The 27,208-nt window shown below is 44.2% G+C and overlaps 1 protein-coding gene across 4 annotated transcripts in view; it reads left to right on the forward strand.

Moving 5' to 3' along the window:
- PCYT1A (phosphate cytidylyltransferase 1A, choline) overlaps positions 1-27,208 on the forward strand; it is a 185,770-nt gene that overhangs the window by 17,668 nt on the left and 140,894 nt on the right. For all 4 annotated transcript variants that reach the window (XM_085635974.1, XM_085635976.1, XM_085635975.1 and 1 more), the window contains exon 2: positions 21,965-22,051. The gene's annotated coding sequence lies outside the window, so the exon portion shown is untranslated. The remainder of the gene's footprint in view (positions 1-21,964; positions 22,052-27,208) is intronic.

Below are 27,208 nucleotides of genomic sequence, written 5' to 3' on the forward strand. Positions count from 1 at the left end.
TATTTGTGCTATTACTGATGCTTGCTCACTTGTAAACTAAGTACTTCGAACTCCAGCCTCATAAAGATACTAGAGGGGTGTGTTTTATCTTAAATACATATATTTTAAATATATACCTGGTGTGGTTGTCCTTTCATTTGATCATTCAAGAGATTATAGACTGGTAAAACAAGCTGCTTTACATTCCTTCAAGACTTAGCCGGAAGGCTGCTCTCCATAGCTACCACTAGGATAGCTTTCAATAAAGGCTGTCTTTAACCTATCACCATAAGGGGTTGTTTGGACTGATACAAGGTGCCCACTAGAACTAGTGGACAGCATATATCAGGCCACCTTCTCACATGCATGGCATGGGCTGTAAGCCCGGGCACACTGGTGTACCTGACGCCTACTTCTGTGTTGCGAGGTGCATTTTGCATACGTCACCCTTAGCTCCGCCCTCTTGGTGTTTGTTATAAATGCCACTTTATAAGTAAAAGCCGGTATGGCATAATTTCCCCTTCTATAGGACACCCTCTCTGAAGTGTGATCAGCGACAAAGTCTGCTGAGCCGAGAAGCCCTACGTGGCAGTCCCAGGGTGTGCGTGTTTCTTTCTTGGCTTGTAGTGTTTTGGGATGGCACGCATATGGTCAGTTTCCTATTCACCTCTCTTCACATGCCTGCACTTACTTGCCTTTATTGCCAGTAGCAGGGAGTGAAACTTCAAATGTACTGCAAGCCTGTCACTTGGGTGACATGTTATGTGGCCTGTGTAGTTGAGGGGTTGGGAGTGCCACACCTGTGCCAGATATAAGCAAGTAACTTGGTTCATACATGTATAGGCTCAGGGAGACAGAAGGTGTCCAGACTGTACGGCACTAATACTCCTCTAGAAATCCCATTTATTTATGTATTTGTGTTGCTTTGTAAGGACCCTTTTTGCTGGCTTCCAGGGCTTGGAAAATTGGCCATTACTCTGTTTCTAGGGCTCTAAGGCAGAGGTCTTCAAACTTTTTTACTCTGAGCAATCCCCTAAGCAAAATGTTTTGAGGTCAGGCCCCCCTCCAAAACTTTATGACAAGGATTGGGGGAGCGGGAGGGACATGGCTGCATGCAGGGAGCGGGGCTTATGAGATGATTTCAGGAATACTTTTTCTATAGCTTATGAACTGCACCAAATATGAGACTTATAAAACAGCAAATGCATCAACCAACAACAGATATCCCAAACAAACTGCTCCCCATAATTGGGGAGTTGTGAGCCCCTCACACTCTTTGACCCCAATGCAACTATACCTGCTGCACTAATGATAACTGCAGTCCTGAGTAGCAGGCTATCTCCTTTGCCTTTTTTACCTCTTCCCCTCCATGATGGATCATCACCTCTGTCCTAATGCTTGAAAGGACAATAAGCACTGATGCCCCTTTTTTAAAGGTAGACAGTCATAATTGTGATGCAGTGGGCCCCCCAAATCCCTGGGCCCCAGTCCTGCTGCATCTGCTCCTTTATGATAACCAGCAGTGGCCACTTACACACTTGGTTGCAGTACCAGCTTCACTAATGAATGTCCCTTTTAAAAAACAATTACACATATTGTCCCCTTTTTTGAGGTATCTCGCTGAAGAAGCGGTCTCTGACCATTTGTAAACATAAAAACAAGCATTTGCAATGCAATAGGTCTCGCATTTATACGAGTTTGAGCTATTGGCATTGTAAATGACAATGCCTTTTATTTATGTTTTAAAAACCCACACATAAATAAAATGCATTGCCATTTACAGTGCCAATAGCTCAAACTCTTAACAACTGCGAGACCTATTGCATTGCAAATGCTTGTTGTCATGATGCGAGGGCGTTCCATCGGAATGCAACATCCCCCCCACCCCAAACAACTCCAATAATGAACCGCTAATTTCACTGCTGGTCAGCTACATGGACGCCTCCATCAGATTAAGTCTGAAAATTACACCGGATAGGAGGAAACATACAGGGTTTGCAGAGATTAGTAAATAATTCAAATGATACACAACCAGATTTACCAAGAAATACAAAGATCTATTCATTAAACACCGGAATTAGCTCAGGTGATAAGACAGGCCATTTAGAGCAGCTCCGTATGGCCCTCCCTTACCTTAATAGAGAAACTGCTTCTTAAAAGAGGACGAAGCCTATTTATTATTCTTTATTGCTCTCGGGTTCCCAGAGGTCATAGTGTCACCTGAATCATGAACAGCTGCATCAGACAATGTAGAAATGTAGCCTACAGCTGGGTGCGGGAAAGGGGCCGGCTAAGGTGAAAAGGAACCAGCGATGTTGTTGAATATTTCACAAGGGGGCACCGAGAAGTCCTAGGCCCCACGCGTGTTGTTCTTGAATACAGCTTCAGTTTCATTAACCGTGTTGAAAATGACACCCGCGGGAGATGAGCAGGCCTCTTTAATCACAGACAGACGGGTGGCTCTCTGCACTGGGCGCCCTCCACCTGGGTACAAGGCCCTTCGACTCCCACAGTGAGGGGTAAACCACAGCGCAAACCAGATGGCGGCGGTGTGGAATGAGGCGCCGAGACCTCCGAGACAGCCAGGGCAATAAAGTGTCAGAGCAGGGGGGTTGCCTTGGGAAAGGGAGCAATTATGGCTGGGATTCCCAGTGGCATGCAGATGGGTTTGTGGCCTTTTTGTTAAGCACCTGTAAATTCTTTAGGGTGAGAGAGAGCAGGATGCATCTGTAAAGGTAACAAATATGACACAAGTAATCCTGAAAATCTAAGCTGAAGTTGGCCGCGCCAGCCCATCCCCCCCCACCTGCTTCCAGGCTTCCCCCAGTTTTCAGTTCTTCAAACACTTATGCTTTGTGAGCACAGCTGTACTGTCAATAACAGCCCAACCTCGGCCCCCCCTCAAAATAAGCAAACACCACAGTCCGTGCCTCGGTCACGAGTAATATGGGTTTTAAAGCAGATTGTAGTGGAAGGCCTGTGTCCATGTTTTTAATCGCCAATCATCAAGATTGTTTTTTTGCAAAGCATTGAAAAAAAACCAATTTAAATTAATACCATGACATAGCTGGGAGTCCATCCAGAGAGATGCGTCCGATACGTACCGCGCTGTCTCTCATGTTCGGGCATGAAAGTAACTGTTATAAAGGGCATGTGGAGGCAGGGCTGGACCTATTTATGAATTTTGCTATAATTTCCCTGCAGATGACAACAGGTTCTCCTTGGAAAAGAAAGCGCTATTCACAAGAAATATCGGGACATTTTCGCCGAGTGCAAACAAAGTGAAAACAAAACCAGTCGGTGGCACCCTGTGAGATGGAAGCTCTATTGCTATCAGCAGCGTCCAATCGATCCGCGCCTTCATCGTCCATATCACGCCATAGGCCATAGAAATAAAGACAGAATAAAAAAACGATATTATCTGAGATGGGGGAAGGAGCGGCCAGGCACGGGGCATAAACGACACAGCTGCAAATACCACCTCTGGCACTGAGAGGGGACCTTGGAGGAAGAACGGATGTAGAGAATGGAGGAGAGGACAGGAGAGTAGGGAGGGTGAGATAGCAAAGAGAAAGGTCTGGAGAAGAAGAGAACTGATAGAGGCGAGAGTAGGAAAGAAACTAACAGAAGGGCGAGAGGCAGTGGTGAATGAAGGAGGGGTAAGAATGGAATGACTGAGTGAAAGGAGGAGGGGAAAGGACGGGGGGCAGATGGTGAATGGAAGAGAGCGATGGCCGGGGATGGGGTCACGATGTGCTTTACAACGCGTGGATTCTGCTTTAACAGTGCATTAAAGTAGGAAGGGAAGCGGCCGTACGGCCGCGAATGTGAAAGTGATCGCGATCACGATAAAACATCAAAGCGGCCGAGCGGCCGCGAAAGTGAAAGACAACGAGTGCTTTCAGGCTGCCAAATGGTGCGCGCGCCCGGCACACATGCACAGTAGTTGGCGGCCTGAAAGCACTCGTTTGCACTTCCAAAAGTGCTTACTATAAGTCTCGCCAGAGCAGCGCTAAAGCGCTGTCTCAGGCGAGACCTAATGAGTCTGCATACAGTGCTCCTTATTCTGGGCCCTCTCTTTGACAATATCTATGATTCTCGCTCCTTTCCTCTGTCTCCTAGACCATTACTGTGAGGTCCCAGGGGTCGAGAGGATTTGGGCTCTGCATCTGATTGCAACCCTGCTGGCCTTCTACCTGCCACCCCATGGACTCGGCTTTCACAAAAAAACTGCCCCTGAATAGTTAATACTGACTTTGAGATGCCTCTGCCTGAAATTGAAGTGTGGGTGGTAGTGCAGAAAGTTAAAAAAGAAACCATGGAATTATGAGTTTCTGCAGCAGCGTTTTCCACATAATTATCAGTGCACTGCATTTTCTACATAATCTGCAGATTTCAACAACAAAAACTTGATTCTAGCTCAAACGGAACAAAAGTTACTTAAAGCGTGACAGTGTTCCTGAGCAGTGGAAGGCCATTTGCGAAGATTGACTGGTAATCTTGTAGTTGCTTACTGCTGTATTTGGGTGCTACACTGGTACTAATGAGGTGAAATATTTCCCCTGACAGTGTTACCGTGAGTTACAATGACAAAATAATGAAGTAATGCTGACTACAAAATGTGGCTCATTGTGCCGCATAATTTACCTTTTCTTGCTGCATAATTTAGTCAAACCTTCCGCATAATGTTGTCCTCTTCTGCTGAATAATTCCAGTGGATCTGCTTAAAGCTTTATGGTGGCAAAGATCTATTCTTTTTAAGATGTAATGTAAAGGAGTTATCAGCTGGGATCTGGACTAGTGGAGACACTTACAAAAATGTCTACATTTGATACAGTTTGATTACTTATTGCTAAAAAGTATGTTTTGTAAGAACTTGTTTTATCTCAATCACTGCATTATGTTGCAGCAGCCTAGCTTAGAGTATGTAAATACTGTTTTAAAATAATGACTTGCATATTCTCAGTGCTTTCTGCCACAGGCTGGGACCTCATAGCACTATAAACAGGGCCATTGGAATTATGCGGTAGGAGAAGACCAAATTATGCAGCATCGTTGACTAAATTCTGCATCAAGCAAAGGCAAATTATGCTGCAAATTTTGTGATCGCATTACTGCACTATTTTGCTATTTTTACACTTGTTAACATTGTCCTGGCCTTTATTGCCCCTCATAAGTACCACATTAACACCCACATATAGCAATAAGCAATAGAAAGGTGACCAGTCAACCTTTAAAAAGGGCCTTCCACTGTGAGGTAACGTGTTGCTGCATTTTTCAATCTGCAAATTATACAGCAGACGATGGATTGTGTGGCAAATGCGGGAAAACCATAACTATGCGCTGAGAGTGCAGGGTGAGTGTGAAAGTGAAGGGTGAGAATGAGGAGTGAGTTGTCTGAATGCAGGGTGCATTCCCAGACACTTGAAGTTAATTAGCATGTTATTGACGGGCATAGGGTTTCAGATATAAGTTAAACTATTGCTACTATGGAATTAAATCAGGGAATCGAGGGTGAAGGAAATAATGTGCTGATCCTGCAACAAACTTCCAGTCTTATGATTAGGGTTGCTAGCTCATTATTTTGATATTGCAGATGGTACAAAAATAAACGGTCACCTAAAGCCCTATTTTCAGCACTTATCTGTGCGTACTTGAAAAGCAAATGTAAAGCACTTTAAATGACTGAAAGTAAAAGGAACAGACAAAGTCAAATTACAAATGAATACATACTTTTTTATTTAAGTGTCAAAGGAAGCTCTTTGCAGGCTCTTTAAACATACATGGCTGGCATTTTTTCTATTGGCAACCCTTTTTTATATTCATTTTGATTAAATGCATCTTCACACTACAGCAGTATATTTATAATACAAATGTAAGGAGGAATAGGCAGAGTTGGGGCCCAGGGGGTACTGGAAAAAGAAAAAAAAAACAGCCTCTGTAACCAGTTTCCAAAGGTATGCAAATGGTCTTTAAAGACCTGTGAAAAACCGGGCATGCTGGAGTCTTAATGAGACTCCAGACACTGCCCAGCCGAGCCCCAAGCGGCACACCCACTGACCTCTGGCCCCAAGGCACTCTGAGGGCTTCAGAGTAAATGAAGACAGCCTGGAAATGCAGCAAATAAACAACGCTGCACTTCCAGGCGTCTTCATTTACATGTGCTTGCAGAGGCCTTTGCACTCCCCTGGGAACCCATCCACACACCCCAGGGGGGCGCGCCCCACAGTTTGAAGACCTGTGCTCTAAGGTAACTGCGCAAAAGTTTTAAACCCAGAATCGTGTCTGATTCACCCAGTGTGTCACGCCATTCAAACTTTGTATTTTGAGCTTTGCACTGTACTTTTACTCCTGCTAATCTGTGGTGTCAAACTTTTTATCTAATCTTACACCTTTGTTATCCTTGTCCTTCCGTCCATCTGTAGCCTGATCTGTGTCCTCTGTTGCACACAATGCACCTCCATTACATTATGGAGGCGGGCCATCCAGCTCTGTGTTTATCGTCCGCTGATGGCCTCGCAGGGGTTCATTCCTTTCTTAAATGACTTGGACACCTTCTGAGGTAGGACGCGGACATTGGTTTTGAAGCTCTTAAGGGTCCTCCTGGATGTTTGGGGAAATGGTGGGACTTAGGCAGAACATAGGCCCAGGCACCAAAATTAAAGTGGCCACCATTAGTGAATTAGATAGCTAAAAAAGTGTCCCATGTTTGCAAACTGGGGGAAGTTGTGATCTTGTAAAACGCGTTGTGTAAGGGTTCTGCAAGGTATGAAAGACTTCATGGATTTGAACTTGCAGCAGACAATGTTTGTTTTAATATCGGGGAAATCAACACTAAAAAACGGTCTAGCAAACCACAAAAAGCCAAAAAATCGTCCCACATACTCAACTTTCCAAGTGGTACTTATGGCACTGCCTGATTGCCGTATAGACCGGTCTGACCCTGTTTGTGAAGACCCCTAAGGAAGGGCTCAAGTCTCTTACTGCCTTCAGACCTACTCTGACGGAAGCGACTTCGGTGGGCAGCATGCAAGGGGGGACCAGCTTCTGTTGGGCGGTGCAGGTCGATCAAGGACTCTTCCTCTCAGGTGTAGCGGAGACCGAGCAGGGGAGGTGGACATGTTTGTAGGGAACCTTGCCTCAGAGGCACACCCAGAAGTCCTTATTCTCCCAGGAGTGTGTTCCTATGTAAGTTAAGTTAAGACATATTTTAGATGTATTTACCTAGCACAGCAAACATCACATGCTGTGTGCAGTTAAAGGACCGGAAGAGACGGGTTAACGATTAATGAACCGCGTGGTCAAGAAGCAGAGCTCTTCACTGCACATACATTTTGAGGGGGTTCCATGCCCTTTTTGAAGATATCTGTAGAATGTCATCCTTAACCGGTCACTGTTGTGTACTTCTGTGCCTTGTGGGCTAATGTTTGCAGATTATTTTGCAATCTCTCAATGCTGATGGTCTATGGAGGCAAGCACCAGTTTTTATTTAATAAAAAAAAGTCCATTGCAAACTATAGAGCTGCCCAATCCCAAAAGAGTGCAAATATTAGGAATTCTACGATGTACTTTCGATTCTGCACTTTTCCTCCTACGTGTCTGGGTGGACCCCTTAGTTTTAAGGTGAAGTATAACGCACATCAATCCCTAACCCATGGGAGCGGGCAGTGAGCATGGGGGCTTTGGGGTTGATCGGTTGCATTGACAAAGGGGGTGCTGTACCAGCCACTGGGTCCAGGAGCACCATGGTTGGCAGAACATTGCCATTTATATCCAAGGCTCATGAATACGTGGCCCTGAGGTACCGCAGAGGGATTGTAGCGCTTATAGAGTAAATGTTTGGGCCTGTCCACTCAGTCCTTAAAGTCTGACTCGCTTTCACAGTCATTCACTTGCTCCCTCCTTTTGGAGGCACCATGAACTCCCCCACTCCTCGCCCATCCCTTCTCCCACAAAACACTTGACTTGAAGCCTTTATTCAATTTCTGAGCCATGCATGTCTTTATTGAGGTACGGCTGCAGCCCCTCCTTCAGTGGAGGTGGGGCCTTATCCACCCCTCCCCGCTGACGTATTTCCTGTCCCTAGACCTCTTTTTAAAATGTATGTTAATGATTTTATCCACATAACGCATAATTATAACATTATCTTTTGTGGACAAATGGTTCTTGCCTTAAATTATCAAGCTAACGTGATGCTGTAACTTTGCTGTGGTGTGCAGCAGACAGCGACACACATTTTAAAACAGACATTTGGTATGTAGCCTGCCCTCCCATCTGAGCATCAATTGATAATCACCATCTAAATCATGAAAGTGAACAATTCCTTAAAAAAACTCTAATTTCCCCAGTACAGCTGGGCAGCTGGGTAGTGATGTCTATGATCACCTGTAATAGCATAATGACAGAGCTTCTCAACTGTAATAAAGTGTTACAGTTGAGTTGTGATGTCATAGTGACTGGTGCCAGAGCTGACCACCAAGGTGAAAAGCAAGTCTCAGAGCATCATTCCAGCTGCAGTTCAAACGAGGAAAAGGAAAACTGGCTTTTCATTCTTCTGTTCATTTTTTCTAACAGAAACATTGATTAGCAAAAAGGAGACATTTATGGCAAAATTTATATTTGTGCGCACTGTGGGTCATTACATGAAAGACAGAATATGTATGTTTCTGCACCTTCTAAGCTACAGCTTTCTTAACGGTGACTTACATTAAACTGATGTGAATAGCTTTTTGCAACGGATTAGTAAGGGCTTCTTGGTATTTAATTTCGCACTACAAAGTCTGGTTTTATTCTTCATGTCTGCATCTATACTACATTTCATATACAAGAGCACGATCTGTGAGCACATTCAGCACTCCTCTGCCATTGGGCTAGGTTTGCGCTATAGAAATCCTGTCACATACATAATATATATGTACATACAAGAGCAAGACACCAAGAGTTTCAGTGGTTTGTGGGAAGGGAGATGGTGTGAACGTGTATTATAGGGAATAAAATACCCTCTGCTGTACGCTAAAAGGAAACCTATTCCAATCCGTTATTCTTCATCCAGTTTTTCTCTCATGGACCAGTGCAGTGAAAATGTCTTCCGCTCCATTCCGCTACATCTTTAATCCAGTATCCTGAAGTGGGTGGCTATGGGTTCTTCCTTTCAATGGCAGAACATCTCTTGAGCTGCATCACTGCCAACATTACTGCTTTATGTTGCACTTTATGTTGAGTGGGTGTAAGAGTCAATCCTAATGTACAGGCCTTTAGAATCCTTGGACCCATGATGGGTGTAGAGCATCGAATCATATTTGACGTCTGTCGCTGGCAATCCGCCCTCTTAACATTGGTTTGTCCCTTGTTTGTGGCAGGTACTTTGGCCCATTTGGTCTAATGCGGGTATTGCGTCTGATGTTACATTCTTTCTGTGTTAAATATATAATTAAACTGTGTAAGCCTGAATCTTGCATCACTAGATGAGTTTGAGTCTGGCAGACATATGCTGTCCTATTCCTTGTTTGTCTAATCCTTCCCACTTTATACCTTCCCTTAAGCTAGCTCTTTTGGGCTGTATTTTGCTATATCAGAACTGATTGCACTATGTAGTAATGAGACTATGTCCCTTCTTGGGTGCCATCTAGCATCTCCTCTGTAAGCTAATGTTGAAGCACATCTTGTTCAGGGGTGTGGAATTTAATAAAATATCTACTTGCCCATGGAACGAGATGCTTCATAAATCTATTTGTCCTGTAAAAAAAAAATTCTACTTGTCTCTTTGGTGCCATGTAGTGCAGCGACAAATTATGGCAGCAATCTCATTACATAAGAGCTCTTATAATTGTCTCGCATAAGCTCTTATAATTGTCTCGCTGATTATGCGAGAGCTAATACTATAGCAGAGCTTGAACACTAGCAATTTCCTTATTTTGTCACCTTTTTGCAGATCTACATACTGAGACTGGAGGTCAGCAATAGTTTCAGGGTTGGAATGCCCTTTTGAGTCTGTGCAAACAAACTAACTTGAATTTTTAAGGGTTTTCACCAGCTCTTCTCTAAGCTTTTTTTATTCTGAGAAAGGTTGTAAATTTACTGCTGACAAGGCCAGAAGTAAAACTTCTTCCAGGGCTGGTAAATAAGTGGTTGTAGAGAAAGTGAGCTTATAAAAGCTCAACATATTTTCGTATGAGCAATTCTACTCACGTATATTTGCTTATTCTAAAATTCAGTTCACAAATATTGTTTAGGAGTATGATTCCCCGGTTTACTTCTGTAAATTCTTGTGAATTCATGAAATACATGAATCTACACTATTGCAAAGACATACCATGGGTGCACTTTTGTGCATTTCTTTATGAATTAGACGCCAAATTTATATTAAAATTCTGTCTCTCGCTATGCATCTATTGACCGGCTTCACTGTGAGTGCTAGCATTTTACTCTTTCATAAGGTGCAGATCAGCATGCAAAGTAGTGTTGTTCAGTGCCAGAAACGATAGTGGGAATCTGTACTTTTTGAGAACAAACGGATTTTTGCTTTTTGCCAATGTTTTACAATGATGATGGCCTGGCATCTCGCACAATGAAGTTTTACAAAATCTACGTCAAAACAAGACACACATTGACAAAACCAAACGACTGACCACCAATGTCTGACCTAGTGGCTTTGCCAATGCTCATTTGTTTTCATGTTTTCCTAATCTTGTTGCAAGTGGTTAGACTAATTTTTCATTATGAATCTTTTTTGGAAATACTAGCACGCATCAACCTATTTTACTAAATGATGCTTCAAAGAAATGGTACTGAAGATTTCACAGTAGTTTAGCAAAATGTTTTTTTTTTCTAGTTGCATATTTTTGTTAACATTTTATTTTGAAAGGCAAGAACCATCAATCTTGCTTTCAAGCGTCTGCAAATATTTGCATCTAATCAAAGAGCAATCCAGGAGCCTTTTATGTAGCCTCATTGTTAAGCTTTGCAAACGTGTGTATAGATTTAGTTTTTTACTGGAACCACTGTCAGCAGTACAGTACGAGCTTACAACATTTATTTAAAGTGCTCACCCGAATAATAAAGGCTTTGCATTAATAAACCATAAATACAAGTTCCAACAGCATTAACATATGGACCCAAATATTACCTCCCTGCTCCATAATGTGGTACTGTAAACTGGCAGCCAAATGGCTTGCTCTGCAGGTGGTTGGGCCTACTTGTCCCTAGGACAAAACAAACCTAAAAATGTGTTGTCCTTGACGCCAAACAATACGTCCTGGGTCAATGCAGACGTTTGTGCTTTTACTTGAAACTTAGTAGCAAATATATAGTTATTTACAACGACAGAACCCAGTTCCCAATTTATAGAATTGTATCTAATAGGACTTTTTCATTTGGCAATTCTGCTAGTATGCTGGAATTTTCATGTGCACAAATCTGCCAACAAGAGCAAGTTTGTAGACTTTTCCACGATGGATCCACCTATAAAAGTTGGTGACATCCCAAAGAATGGCCAGTTTAGGGGCATTAAACTTTTTGCAGTTACTTTAAGACCCTGGAAAAAGTTATAGATTTGCAAATATCAAAGACAGGAGTACATTTGTTTTCAGAGTAGGAATGGGGAAGCTATACATAAACATTGCATGAGATGCTGTGTAAGAGTTTTCTCTGCTTTGAACATGTCTTCCCATTAGAGAAACCTAACCAGCAGATGACCTTTACTGACATTTCTGCACATGGAAATGTACCCTTTCACGTCCAACTGTGTTAAAGGGTACCCACGTGACCACTCCTGCCAATCTGTGACAGGTGGACACTCCTAAGAATTCTCCAGCATTTCTCAAATAAGTCCAGTCTGAAATGTATTTAAAATATAGGTCTAAGTTAACATGAGTTAAATGTTGCCTTTGTCAAGGAGAGAGTTTTTATATAGTTTATATTCTGATATCAATGAATTCTGATTTGTGCCGTGACTCGGGTCGGTTAGCACTGATTTACTGTCGGTGTGTGTGTTTTGTGATACTTCATTGAAAAAGGGATATACATAACTTTGTAAGAATGTCCCTTGCCCTCAGTGTTTGGCACGCTACATCATTGAGCGGTACATCACGGCAAAGAGTAAGCCGGGTTGGGTTGTACCATTCTAGTTGGAGCTCTGTTTTATGCTTCTTTTTTATGTGATCTGAGGATCGGTTATGTGTTGAACAGTTGGAACAAACTCTAAGTTTATTGGGTTAATGTATCCGAGGCAAGATTATAATCAAAACTTTGGATCATTAGGAGAGTTATTTATCCCTCCATGGTAATGAGTCGCCATGTTTCAGCCTCTTATGCTAATGCCACAGCGTCACCGGGCTTTCTTCAGGAATGTGAAATTTCCTATTTGTTTACATGTTTCTGTTGGAAGTTTCTTTGATTAACACATATAGCACTTGAGACAAGATGAGGAAAAGCTTGCATGATACTTGCTCTGTTTCTGTTGATAGAGGTAATTTGCGTTCAGCCTACTAGAAACATAGGGAACAAGCATTGGCATAGCCAATAGGTCTCACCTTTGGGGCCTTCTAAGTGTTTAGGCAGAGCTATTGACTTTGCCAATGTGTTTAAGCTGTGCTGTAGAGAAGTGTGGCTGCCATAATAAAAAAGTGTTGGAAGCATTTTTGTTACCTTATATATGACCAAGAAGGCATTATGTCCAACAGAACGACCATATTAAAAAATGTATGTATACTTAAAAGATTCCTCATTTTTCTTTTGTTCTTGCAATGCTGGCAACTTGTTTTTGCCTATTCCAATGGTTATTTGGTTAAGTTTTTTTGAGGGGCATAAACAATTGGAGGTTGATAGTTGTGAACTCGTACCTGTATTATAACACTAGCAAAGGCCAGACGCTAGTGGAGAATCAACAGATGGCAGATTCCAAGAGCAGGCTGAGGTGGTGTTAAGTGATGTTGAGGTGGTAGTGGTAGTGGTGGTGACTGGTGCTGCGACGATGCTGAGGTGATGCTGAAGGATACTTAGGTCTTGCTGAGTGCTGCTGTGGTAGCGCTGAGTGACGCTGTGGTGGCGCTGCTAAGTGACGCTGTGGTGGCGCTGCTGAGTGAAGCTGTGGTGGCGCTGCTGAGTGAAGCTGTGGTGGCGCTGCTGAGTGAAGCTGTGGTGGCGCTGCTGAGTGAAGCTGTGGTGGCGCTGCTGAGTGAAGCTGGGGTGGCGCTGCTGAGTGACACTGTGGTGGCGCAGAGTGATGAAGGGGAGTGAAAAAGAGAGAGAAATAAGGTGATCGAGCGAGTAAATGAAGGGGAGAGACCGAGAGAGAGAAAGGGGGAGAGAGAGAATGAAGGGGGGAGGAGAGAGAGAAGATGCTATAAAAAATTAATACATTAATACATTGCTAAATGCCTCTGCTTATGTCGCCTTGCTCTGTATCAGCTGCTTGTTTCTGAAAATGAAAACAGTGCTCGAGGGAATAACAAATGCTATCGTTTAAAAAAAATCCATGTAACATAGATTGTGGCACAATAGATAGCTAATAATAATATTTTAAAGCACACGCAAAATAAAAGCCGTGCAGGAGTGAATAACTAATGCTGATGTGCGTGTGCAGTAAGGGTGCCCTCGAGCGATGCACTTAATTAGGAAGACAGAGGAAAGCCAGATGGCGCCTCTGCGCGCCTAACCGCACGCTCTAGGCCACAAAAAAGCATCTGGTCGGATATTTCAATGCTCACTTACCAAAAGTCTCGCCAGGACAGCGCATGCGCTGGCTCAGGCGAGACCTACAAAGGTGCGAGGACCCTAGCCACACATTTGTCAAGGGACCGGTATCGCACTGATGAGTGTTACTATTACCCGATTTAGAGGTATTCCATTCACCTAACTCTGACGGATAGAAGGCTGAATCGACATTGCTGGAATTAAAACTTTTCACATGCATATCAAAGTTAGCCAACATTAAACTCACTCAGTCATGCTGTCGGCTAAAGAGACACAGAAATACAACGCTGTCTCCCATTTATGTCATGGCCAAACAAGAGCTAACATTCAGGTCAAGAGTTGTGTTTTCGATTTTAAATTCCTCTGGAATCTTTGCTATCAGCGGCAGCAATAACTGTTGAGTGGAATTGCACCAAAGCTTTCTTGAAACTAGAATTTTATATCAAGAGGCGGCTTTACTTGGTTTGGAATAAATCGACTCACGCATTTTCAAAATATTTTTGTTACAAAAATATTTCAGGCCGGCCTTGAGTTAATGAAGAAAGAAGATAAGTATGTCTGAGTAGACCGGGTTTCAAAAATACATTTTCTGAGAGCGGACCTGGGTCTGAAATATAATATGATTAGCTGGCTGAAGTTCAATATGTTTTGTTGAGGCCTTCACAGGAAGCCAGGCATCAAAGCCTGTGTCATGAAAAAAGGGACAGTGGTTGCCCCCAAATATAAAAAATAAATCCTTTTATTCACAGGTAGATAGGCAAATATTTGTGAAGAAAAAAAGTATTTATTTATTTATTTACGTATTATGCAACTGCTGTGTGCGTCCTGTATGCTGTGCACTGTGAGGATTGGGTGTTGGATGGATGGGATGGATGGCTGGCCATACCGTGGTTCTTTCACTCATCCCGATCTGTGCTCGGCTGATCATGGCCCTGCACAGTGTGGATTGGATGTAATATACAACTTAAAAGGTCAGTTTTGATTTAATTTGCATATAGCACGTTAAAATAGATTTTAAAGTACAACAGAAATCCCATTTAAAACCACAGTAAAGTTATTTCTCAGCCCATTACCTTGGTACAGATACAATTCTACTCTAACATAGTATAAACTCTGATTTTGCTGTACCTAACTGTATAAAGAATATAAGAAATAAAGAATCTGCAACGTACAACAAACAGAACCTGTGAAAGAACTCTTATTGCTCATTGACTCATTGCTGTACTAATTTGTATTGCCTCATCAATCATTATGTATTTTGTATTTAATTGTGGCCATGTGGCTGCTGGCCATTTGAGTTGGGCAATACAAGTGCTTGAATACAATAACGACTAGACTGGGTCGTGCAGTGTTAAAAAAACCTTGCTGCCATTTTTTGCCTTGAATATTAATTTTATTTGTTAAAATTAATTATATGTTAACGTAAAATATTGAATTTCACCTATTTTTAATTAATACACATTAACTTAAAATTGCACATACATTCAAATGCCCCTGTACACTACCTAACACTATACACTACTCATCCTTGAACTGAAAACCCCCTTGCTTCCCCTAATACTACCTTTCCCTGAACCCTAAAAACCCATGCTGCCAGTAAACACTACTCATCCCTGAACCCTATAACCACCTTCCTACCCTCAATACCTGTAACTACACCCTAAAACACCCTTACTACCTCTCTATACCAACCATGGACCCTAAAAAACCCTGATCACCCCTTACGCTCTACCCATCTCTGAAACCTGAAAAACTCACTGCCCCTTTATGCTGCCCCCTACACACACCCTCACACAACTGCGAAGTAAAGCCCCATGAAGTAAAATTCCTTACAACATTAATGTGAAGTAAACACGCGGTATTCCCTGCGATGTAGCGACCAGCCTGATGTACTTACCCCAATGTAACTTGCCTCAAAGTAGTGACTGCAAGGTAACGGTAGCACACAAAAATTGGTAAGTTATGGTCAGCTACAAAGACCACCGCTTGAGTCGACGCCGTGCAAACAACTCTCACCCCTCCTCCCCCCCACCCCCCACCCCCAAATGGATGCAGGTGTTAAACACTCCTAGATGGGTGTGGTGGGATCAGCTTTACTCATGACACTTTTGAAGTGCACTATTTTGAGAGAGGACCTTACTTCTACATTCTCTCTTGTCACCTTATTTTCCATCAGAAATTTTCCACAGGCCCTTAGATCTGTGAAAGTGGAACCAGAGTGGCTAATATTAAACCTTAAAGGAATTTGACCTTTGCCACATTGTGTATTGGAAAAATTTCCCTTTTTTCCAAGCCAAGAAAACACACACTAGCGAATCCTAGGAGCATGTCCCTGGAGTGTCAATATTTGCATCATTAATAAAAAAATTCCAGCCGCCCAGTGACTTTCCCAGCAATGCTTTTTTTTTCTCCTGAAAGCCTCACTTGATAAGCAAGCAGTGTTGAGTAGATGTCTTCACGATCCAGTAACAGCCGAGAGCCCGGCTACCTCTCGAAACACTTGTCTGTATCTTTGACACTACAGCTCTCCGCTGCCTTTTGCTGATGTCATCGTCACATAAATACCATTGGATAGATACATAAGATACAGCTTGCAGCCGAGGGGAGCCTGTTGCAGGTTGGAGAACTGACGGCATGGCTTATCACTCTATTGCCCCTGCTTTTGAGACCGTTGAGGTGAACCTAGATCTTCGTCTCCACGTTGCTGTAGTCCAGTGAAGTCCTGGTTGCTCTAGATCTGCAGGCAGCACTGTAGATGTGCCACCTTCTGCTGGGTTTTGCCATGAACTCTGCGCTCCCTCCTCAAGTCCTCCTGTCCCACCCAACAAGAACCGGCTTCTCTCCGTGCATATACACTAATGGTTCCTTTACATTCTGGAGCAATCAACCACTGTGTAATTCCAGTCTTTCACATTCTGCTAAGTCCCTTTGCCGTCATTCATAATTATTTGTGCAGTACTCAATTTGTGGATGTTACAACCGAGTCAGCTCTAGGTTTTCATGCACTTGTGCTGTGCACCTGATCTTGATCATGTTTGCAGTAGGCCCAAGGAGGATTTATGCCCTGTTTGTATAGTGCCCGAGCATCAGTGCAGTGCTGTACCAAATATATCTGTGAACCTGGTCCTCCGTTTTCCACACAAGCTGAAAGTGGGGCGTTTGCTCACGTAAGACCCTCGTTAGCAATTTGTAGGGTGTATTTAGCTTGTAAGTCCTAGCCTGACATGAGGTGGGGTTATCCCGTGTGTTTTTACTACTTTGGTTTGTGTGTTTTTTGGGCATGAATGTGAGGTCTGGTATTGCCCAAGCAACGGAGGGACACTTAAACTGGTTTATTTTAAGTTGAATTCAAGCATTAGTTCCCATCCTGAGCAGTGATGACCCACGCTCAGTCCATCTTCAGCTGAGACTCGGGGGACCTTGGTGCAACACTCATCACAGCTTTCTTCCACACCATTCATTCCATGGGACAGGGGTATCCCATGGGATTGCAGAGAGACGACGCAACATGGGTGGAGAAAAAGTAGTGTGTTGGGAGGTTGCGTAACTGCGTCTTTTGTCACTATGGAGAGAGTAACACTAGCTCTTTTGCGGTAAGACATTCATGCTCCCTCCAAAAAGTGAGGCTTAGGAGGTACAGTAAATGAGAGCGTGGCATCCATGATAGCATAATCAGAATTACCTTGAATTTTGAGAATTAACATGGCTGAGGACTTTCTCCCTTCTTGTGACTAAGGGCATTCTAGACCGGCCGAGTGTGTTCTTTCACTGAGTGACTAGGAAGCCTCTTGTAGGTGATACATGGGTGGAAGAGATATGTTTAGACTTTGGTAAAGCCATAGCTGTCAATGCACTCTGCATACTTGCAAATAAACAAAAGCAACATTTGGATCATTGACTTTGTGCTTAAATGATTAGTGCAAACCCAAGGAGATGATGGACGGAGCGCTGAAACTTTTCAGACACACACGCCCAGTCACAGATCTGGGTTGAATCCATCCATCATCGTTCTTTGACTCACTTCACCACCCCAGTTCAGACACAGCTATATGCAAATCAGTCTTGACCCTGTGACTCATGGGAACAGTGCAGCCCGAACTGCCAGGTCATGACTTCCCTGCACCAGAAACATGCATCCTGGGACTGGTTTCTGGGTAGCTTGAATCCAGTGGCAAAGTGAGTACGTGACCCACGTCTGAGCATATCCTGCCAATTTAGGGCGAATAAAGCAAACGCAAGGAAAACGGATTAGTGACAGGCATGCAAACATGTTAGTAAGTAAAGTTATGTGACACTAGAATCTGTTGTTGACATGTGATTTTGGGCATAATTGCACACATGTGAAAAACTTGTTCATAAAGTTTAGTGAATGCATATATCAGCCTCCCAGCTGAAGGGACTTCTAAGAAATAGTATTATTTGTTGAAGGGGATGAGAACACACTTCAAATAATAATAATTATCGTCCTCGTCAGGGTGAAGCACAAAAGTGACTAAACTTGTGCTTAACCCTCTGGTAGTTTGCCACAAAAGCAGCCAGTCTAAACTTAAAGGCAATGTGTAAAGTATTTATGCAGAACTCAAGCAGTATTAAAGAGAAAGCCCAACCCAAGAAAAATCCCAAACGTATTTACAAAACAGAGTACAGTTTAATAAATAAAATTACACCAAAACTTCAAAAATCAAATCACTAGATCTGGAGGTAAGAATTTTGAAAGTTTTAAGTAAAATAGCACCAAAGGCGCAAAGCGACTTCTGCTGGTATCTGGCCATGTCGGATCAGGACAAAGTCACAAGTTCAGGCTAACTGCGATGGGGTGCATGCCCGATACTGGACCAGGTTCATCCCACTGGAAGTTTTGCCTTCTAATTTCGATGTGAGGATAGTGTGGCGTGGCTCTGCGTTGGATCCGGTGAGGCTTTCAGCTGGGAGCGACACAGCACTGCACGGTTCTGCTCCGCACAGTGTGAGACCCGGTGAAGTCTTCAGTGAGGAGCTGCATGGTGCGGCACTGCAAGGCTCTGAGTCGCTCTGTATTTGATCCAGAGAGGCTTCAAGTACGGAACTGCACATTTCTGCGTCATTTGTCATTGGATCCATGAAACCTTCAGTTAGAAGCTTCACAACTCTGCGGGGCACTTTGTCGCTCTGCGTCAGATACAGTGAAACCTTGCATTAGACAGGGAGAAGGGCCCTGACTCCAGCCAAGGGTCAGAGACCTTGATGGCCGCATTTGTTAGTCAGGACTCACTTCCACATAGGCTAGCAGAGGGGAATGGGTCAGGTCCAGTCTGGTTGAGCCAGCTGGGAAGCAGAAAAGGCCTCTGGAACTTGTTGTATCTCTGTAGTTCACACAGGCCAGCCCACTGACCCTTGGAGTCACTTTTAGGGTCCAGGGTTTAATTCTTTCTTCAGGCTGCAGACAGAGGGCAGTTCTTCTACACCATCTTAACATGTTCAGCAGTGTTCTGATTTCAGGTTCTGGTGATGCTACTTTTATGCCCAGTGCAAGCCTGTGGGTCGGGGCATACCTTAGTATAACTCTAATGCTGACTCTGGTCAGTTCCTCTTTTTCCTCTGGGTTTGCCACTAGCCTGGCAAGTAAATAAAGGCAGGGTCAGGCCTGGTGTCTGGTTCTACTGTGTGGGCCTCAGCAGGCATCTATAAAGTGTAATCGGGGCAAGAGCACAGCTCCTCCCCTTTCCACTCTGAAGCCCTTTTTGTCCACTGTCTGTAAGGAATACACAAAACACCTCCGGAGCACTATTAACATTCAGGTGATCTTGGACAGTGGTAGGATGGCACATTTGGCTTAGGCGGGAAATTACCTACTTTCTAAAACGTTGGCTTAATTTAAAATGAGGCTTAACTATTAGGTTGGGTTTTAAATTCTTATTCCATTGAGTCCTTGAATCATTTTTCTAGCTAATCACAAACTGACGAAATGCATTAAAGGACGTTATAAGGTAACAGTGCTTTTCTATGGGTGAACCAGCCTTGCTGCATTGAAAACCAGCGTTGTAGGTTTCTCACAGCTAAGACAAGTAAAACATAGGTACACATGTCCTAATTTTTAAACATTATACACCCTGCTATGTGGGGATTTAGGGCCTACTTTAGGGGTCACTTATAAGTATTAAAAGGAAAGATTTAGGTGCAGCAAAAGGTTTATTTTACCAGGTCGAAGTGGCAGTTTTATACTGCACTACAGGCTGCAGTGGCTGGCCTGTGACATGTTTACAGTGCTAATTTAATGGGCCGCGCAATGAGTGCTGCAGCGCACTTGTAGCATTTACTTACTTTAATTGAGAGCTGGTACGGGTAGAAGCGACCCCCGCCCATACCCCCCCCTCACAGATCACGGTCAGCCCCATCCCCACCACACCTGGCTGCTCACACACCAATTCTGGGCACACATGGTCTATTTCTTCTGTTCATGACTTCATGTTGAATTGCCTGTATATTTGAAATATTTGTCTTCGTCACCAAGGACTTTATAGAAGAAAAGAGACTGTTCAGATGTGGGCAGAATACAATGTACTTAGTGTGGCTTGGCACACAGTGGTATACAGCTGTTTGCATTCGGACTCACAGAATGGAGGTATTTGTGATTCGCTGAATGCGGGCTTTGTGTATAGTACGTGAAGCGGCCAAGAAGCGTCTTCCTCCGCTCGTGGTCTTACGTTCGACGCATGTTGGCTTCATTGCACAAAGAGCTAAAAATCGAGGCTCACTGCTGACTCTGAGGAGGTTTCAAAACTTTATATTCAAGATTGATGTTTAATGTCCACCACCCGCTTCGAATGCTGTTCGTTTTTAGATAAAGGTTTGACGGAGTGTATAATTCTGGTCTTGAAATAATGCTTTGGGGATGAGCTATCCGGTTCCTCCTGGTCTTGGACATTATTCTGTTCTTCATCACTGACTGAAGCTGGAATGCTGCTTGAGGCCAACAATAACACTTGGGTTATTGGCTGGAGTGTTAGGGGCGGAAGAACATTTCATATCGGTTCGTAACAGGTATTTATAAAGTGTAGCAGTGGCACGTTGTAGAGGCGGGCTTGGGGAGCATACCAGGAGGATGTAGGGGAACCACTCAAAGATTGTGCACAGGGTCACAGAATGGGGAGATGGTGTTGGGGAGGTGCTAAGATTCCTGTTGGCATTTTCAGGTAGGCAGAATGCTCCCTAGGGGCACTAATGGAGGTCCTCCTCCAAGGCTTGATGATCCCCAATATTCTGAGTCTTTATGACGATGGTTGTTCCATGGGCTTGAATCCAAGACCGAGAAGCTTGCATCTGGGTTTGTTTGGAATCTGATCAGACTGCTTTGGAAACTTCCCTCAACAGTTCTTCAAGTTGTGGCAGCAAACAGAGGTTCAGAACGGAGGGAGTGGGAAGAGGGGTGGTAGACGTAGCAGTGCTGGGGCTTTCAGATGCCCTGGGAGCCGTTCACTTGCAGGGGTTACTGTCCCTTATTTGCCTGGTGTGATTTTGTCTGCGGCTTGAGAGACGATTACTGTCATCAAGGACTAACTCTGCGCATAAGAATGCTAAAGTAATCTCCTCTTTTTACTGTGTGCTGTAGCAGTCCACCAGGAAGGACTCCCACAAACATTTCTATTCGGAAGCATCTTTGGGAGATGATTCTACTCTCAAAGACAAGAAGGAGGAGGTGGTGATCTCCAAGTGGATGCACACCAACATGCACTGGAATTACCGATCTACTTGCGTTTATGCACTTCTATATACACAAACAAAGCTTTCAACGCATTGTGTTGTTTGTATACCTTCCATGGGATTCGGAAGTAAAACTGCATAAGGAGCTGGTACCACCTTAAACCATGTCCCAAAACTGCCGACTGTGAGACCCTGGATGAGGGCGGTCAAGGCTTTGAGTGTGGTCTCTCCCTGTCTGTCTCGAAGATGCAGACGAGATATCACCAGCATTGCTATTGGAATTCTTTGCACTTCTGAATGATTGAGTTGCGTTATTATAGAGTTTACTAAGCAATAGAGATGTTATTGAATTGGCGTATTTATATGAAAGCAGTTTCAATGGAGAAGAGACATGAGTTCGTAAGAAGCTCTCCGCTCCTGATAATGTTTATTTATCTCGCATCATGCATGTGTCTTCTTCCTGCATTCTTCTTGGGGGTACCTTCACTCCTGCATTTGTACTGTCACAAAATTTGAGATTGCGTCAGAGTTGGGTGTGAATTTGTTTAATATTACATTACTGAATCAACCGCGTTTGAAGGTTCACCTTGTCATTTGTGTTTTTTTTTTTCAGCTATTCGTTCCTTTTTGCAGATCAGACCATCTCCAGCGCTCCAGAAAGCATCTGGAGGCCAATGGCAGAAGATCTTAGTTGAACAAGGTATGTTGATCAAGATTTTGCCCACTGCACAGTAGAAGGCGCATTCAGAGACCTGTGAAGTGAATTCCAGTTGAGGTGAACATTGTTAAGTTGGATAAACAGATAGTAGCCCTGTTAGAGCTTCAGTTGGATGAAGGGAGGGTCATCTAGCCTATTGTCAAACTCTTTAAAACGTGTATGAAATTCCTGGGAGTGATGTTATGGTATTAGAAAATCAGTGTTTTTAAAACGGTAGAAACGGGTACATTGTGTGCATATGTCAGTGCCCTTATTGTCTGCTTTATATGGGAAGCGCGATCTGCAACTACAGGTCAGGATTATGGAACAATGTAGTACGATTGGGAGGTGTACGTGAGCTATCCTGATGCAATGCATATTAGCGAACTCCATAGCAATGACTACTCGAACCTGAACCTTTTGAGTATTTACAGTAAAAAATAAACATCTGAGATTAGGAAATTGTAAATCAAGGTTGACCTAGTTGGAATCTAAATGTATTAATTTGTCAATAGTGAAATTAAAAGGTCTTATCCTATAAGATGCCCTCTGATATTTTCTCATTAAGTACTGTGTAGATATCAATCACAACCTGGTGTTGGTAAATTTCTACTTTTCTTTTGTCTTTTCTCCACATTTTTAAATATTCTTTTCCTGCTTGGACTTGTATCTCTAGCAACAGTTGTTATAATTATGCAATTGGTAGCACTTCCAGCAGACGTGCAATAAAGTGCGAAAAGGCGATGCTGAAGACTGGAGTTTTTGGGATGAGTTTTTGGGATGAGTCTTTGGGATGAGTCTTTGGGATGAGTCTTTGGGATGCCAACAGTTAGGGAGTTGGTGTGAAAAATCATGAGCGCCACAGCGTTGGGAAGGATGAAGCTAAGGGTGACGAGGATAGATAGGAAAGTGAGAGATAAGAGTATCACACGCTGCTGAGCGATTGCAGATTATGAGGATGGGTGAGAAGTGGTTCTGATGCAGATGTAAGACCACAGGAGAGGGAGCAATCTCTAAGATGAAGAGCTGTGTTACCTGAATGAAGGGGATTTAGCTGAAAAGTGTGTGCTTTATGCTGTGAAACCGTATGCAGCTTATATTCGAACTTGAGCGTGGACAATGTAGGTGAAAAGGAATAGGAGAACAGAATGGGCATGGTGGCCATCGGCTGTAGTTGGTCTTTATTAAGGTAGACCTGCAGCATTTATGTGGGTGCATGATTGGTTGGTTGTCCAGAAGCGTTGCATCCAAAGTGGGATTTTAGTCGACATGTAAATTGTGGGAAAGAAACGAAGTCTGTTCATTGAGGGGTTGGATTTCAAGCCTGGGGGCACAGGTGGAGAATGCCTATTAGCCTGTTATTCATTATTGCAGTGTGTTATTTCGGTTTGATGCCATTGTTTCTTTGGCGGGATCCAGAAAGGTTGTGGAAATGCAGAGGGTGTTACCCTCATCCAGCGGGACATGACTAGGGTTTGAGCTATGAGCTGGGAATTGGTTTTGGGTTGGAGCGTCTACTCTTGCATAGTAGATGTTATTAAACACGTGCTTTGGGCCTTCTTTTGCTCTGGGGTTTCGAACCTGTGTTTGTAGTCTAACGCGGCCACATGTTTCGAGTTTCGAGTCGTGGGTTAAGGTTCAGAGAGGAATATTTCAGCTTCATGAAATCAATTGAAGGATAGTATTTCGGGATGTGTGATCCCACCTGAGAGGGGTGCTAATTCAGTTTTTGTAGCACTCCCTTTCCGGCAGACCATTGTTCACCGGATTTAAAGTGTGAGGTACGGTATTAGTACCAGGAAGTCTTTGAGTGTTGACACTATTTTATATACTTTTGCTGCTCCTCATGAAGCCCTACAGAGGTCTCTTGATTTAATAGCATGACCCACTGGTTCTGGTTATGCGCTAAAGATGATAGTACAAATTCTCAAGAGACTGTGCAGGCGTAAGTGGGAGAGGTTGGCTGAGCCCTTATGGATACATTTGTGTTTTTCTGTGAGGGATGAAAAGAATCAGTCAAGGACTGTTCGGTCATTCCATTGTGTAGTGAAAGTTGCTAATAGTGTTTTGTGCTCTTCATTGCTGAAGATGGTTGACACATTTCTTGGGATTAGCAGGCAGGGAACTCCTTGTCCAGGGTGAGTCGAGTATTGAATAGTGCTGGTTTTTGCTGTTACCGTATTTTCTGGTGCATGTACACTCTGCTTTTCATTTGAGGACCAGGGGGCCGGATACAAAACTGTACACAAGTTAGCAGAGGAATATTTATGCGAACGATGTGAGGGAGTTACATTTGGATTCTGTGAAAGTGTGATGGTTGTAAACAAGTCGAATGAGCAAGCATACAATAGTTTCAATGTGTGTCGGAGGAGTTGGGGTGCAACATGCAGACTTGGTGGAAGTGAAGAACCAGGTGAGTTGAAGGGCAACTGTTGTAAATGTTCTGAAATGCGTGGTGCTGATGATGTAACCTATGGTGCTGCTCAGGCGCTGGATGGTTCAGTAAAAGATGGAGTGTATGTGTTGGGAGAACAGGTCATGAAGACGGCGACTGCAGTTGTAGCGGTTGTCTAAGTAGCCATTGAGGTTATAGTGTAGTATACTATGGGGCGGTAGAGGAATGCTCATGGGATGCTCGGATGGTCGGTGGCGTTGATACCTACCTGCCTGTGTGAGAGTAGAAGTGGTACCAGCTGCTATGATTGTTTGCACAGGTAGGCCCCTATCAGAGCAAAGGTACTTGGATGATAATATCAGGTGTTGAGGCTTAGTTTTTGTCTCGTTAATTTTGGGAGAGGAAGAGGTTTATCTTTTTTGGTTTTTCATGTGTTATTATTTTGGTAAATTCCTTTGTTTTAATTGAAATTGTGTTCTTGCCAGAATTTCATTTAGTTTTTCACCACAATGGACATTTCTGTATAAGTTCAGCTCAGAGGCCAGTGTAGTTTGTGTGCTCCTGTCCGTTTCAACGTACCTTCTCCGGATCATCAAATCTTTAATCCCATCTTAAACACCCTGGTCCACGTATAACAGGACATTTGTAAATATTTCAGTGATTTTAGCCTTAGTGGTCTTTTTATGGCAGGTCCCTGTAACACTTCAGTGCTTCCTCCCACGCTGCGTCTTCTGGGTTGTCTGTACAACTTCAGACCAGTTTCTGGTCTTCTTGTCTCGTAATGACCATGTAGTCACACGCTACACAAATGGAAGTTAAATAAGCACCTTTATTGTGACCAAGCGCTCCGCATCCTCCAAGCAATTGATTTCTCCAACTGTCTTTTCTCACATTCCACGTTCTACTGATGTCATTACTTCATCCCCCCCCCCTTTTAAACCTAAATGAAAACCCTTCTTTACATCATATTGAAAAAGTATGATCATTGCATTGATACATTTTAAATAGTGAAATTCACCATATAGCCTATGGGGGTGGCGGGGGGAAAGTATGTAATCTAGCTTTCATTAATCTCAAAGATAATTACCTAACTGAATGGGACGCTTAATTAATCTCTTTGGTCTTCTAGTCAATTTGCCAGTGCAAGGCACAGGAATGGAATTTAAATGAGTTCCACTATCTTCTTGTCCCATGTTTTCTTCTCCACTCCTGGACTGATCATTCACTTTTCTCCCCCTATGTGTTATTTAGTTGTTCACCACACCCTCCTGGTGCTCTGTAGTTACAATATCTTCTTCCAGATTGTGTGTCTGTTAGACCTGTCAGCCCTTTGGGTGGTCCCTCCTCATCATTATTTATTTTGTCCCACTTTTGCCTCAAACCCTGTTTGAATTTTTCCTTTTTGGGAACCACCAGACTTTTTAGTGTTGCTGCAGATTCAGGGAGCCATTTTACCTACCCCTGAAACTTCTGTCTGAGGGCCTGGAGCACAAAATGGTGGCCACCTGTGACATCACCAGCATCCACTGGAACCTACCAGCACCTTCCAGAACATTCCAGAACCCTGTGACAGTTGGAGGCGGTTTAGAATGTTGGGAAGCTAAGAGAGAGAGTTGGCAGTTGGAGCTGGCAGTTGGCACCTGACTGGTGAGGAGTGAGCAGCAAAAACGTGAAGGAGGAAGGAGTGAAGCAGCAGGGGTGGAAACTTGTGCCTGGAGTGGGGTCCATAAACCCACCCTTGATACTAGTCCCTACTGACGGAGCCCAGCCTAGAGCCCTGTGTGGGAAGAAGTCAGAAAAACCATCCTGAGGACCTGGACAGCAGGAACAGGCCTTAGAAACAAGAGAACAGCAAGATCCTGACCTGGAAGCTGGTTTCCCTGAAGTCCGACGTCGAGTAGCCTAAGACCTGGAGCCCGAGGTGGAGAAGCGGCGCTGACTGGAAAAGCAGACGTCGTACCCGGAGCCGCCAGAGGTCGAGAGAGGGCGCCGTCAGAGGTCGTGAGGAATACCAGAGGTCGAGGAGGAAGTCACCCGAGGTCGAGTGAGCGGCGTCATCGGAGGAGTGAAGTCCGCCCTCCGGAGTCGTCGGAGACCGAGGTGAAGGGTAACGGAGGTCGGGAGTGAGGATCGCACTCCGGAGTCGCCGGAACCTGTGAGAATCGTGCCGGAGGTCGGGAGTGGAGGTCGCACTCCGGAGTCGCCGGAAACCTGCGAGGAGCACCGGAGGTCGGGAGTGAGGATCGCACTCCGGAGCCGCCGGAAGTCGACATCGAGGCAAGGCCGGCCGACGTCATCGAAGCCGAGGTCGCCATCGGACCGGAGCCGCCCGAAGTCGACATCGAGTAAGACTGCCCGACGCCATCGAATCGGAGGCCGAGATCGAACCGAGGCCGCTGACATCGAGACCGGAGCCGCCTGCCGGCGTCGTCAAAGAACTGACATTGTGCCGAGGCCGCCGACATCAAGCTGGAACCGCCTCACGGCATCGACCCGACTCCAGCGGCGTCGGAGCATCAGAAAAAGGGCAGTAAGTGGAGTAGAGGGCGCCTAAGGCCCTGTGGAGACCTGAGAGACTGCTCTAAGGGGCTAGGGAGGTGCTGGAACCAACCTGACTGTGCCAGGGGTGAACTGGGACTAATCTAGAGAAGTTGTGTGGAGAGAGAGAGCCAGGTCTCTGGTATTTTCCCCCTTTATCTACCTCAGTTTAGGCCTCAGCCTTGACCAAGCCAGGGAGTAGACACCCCCAAGCCTTCCACATCCCC

Source organism: Triturus cristatus, chromosome 11 (assembly GCF_964204655.1).
Source record: "Triturus cristatus chromosome 11, aTriCri1.1, whole genome shotgun sequence".
NCBI lineage: Eukaryota > Metazoa > Chordata > Amphibia > Caudata > Salamandridae > Triturus > Triturus cristatus.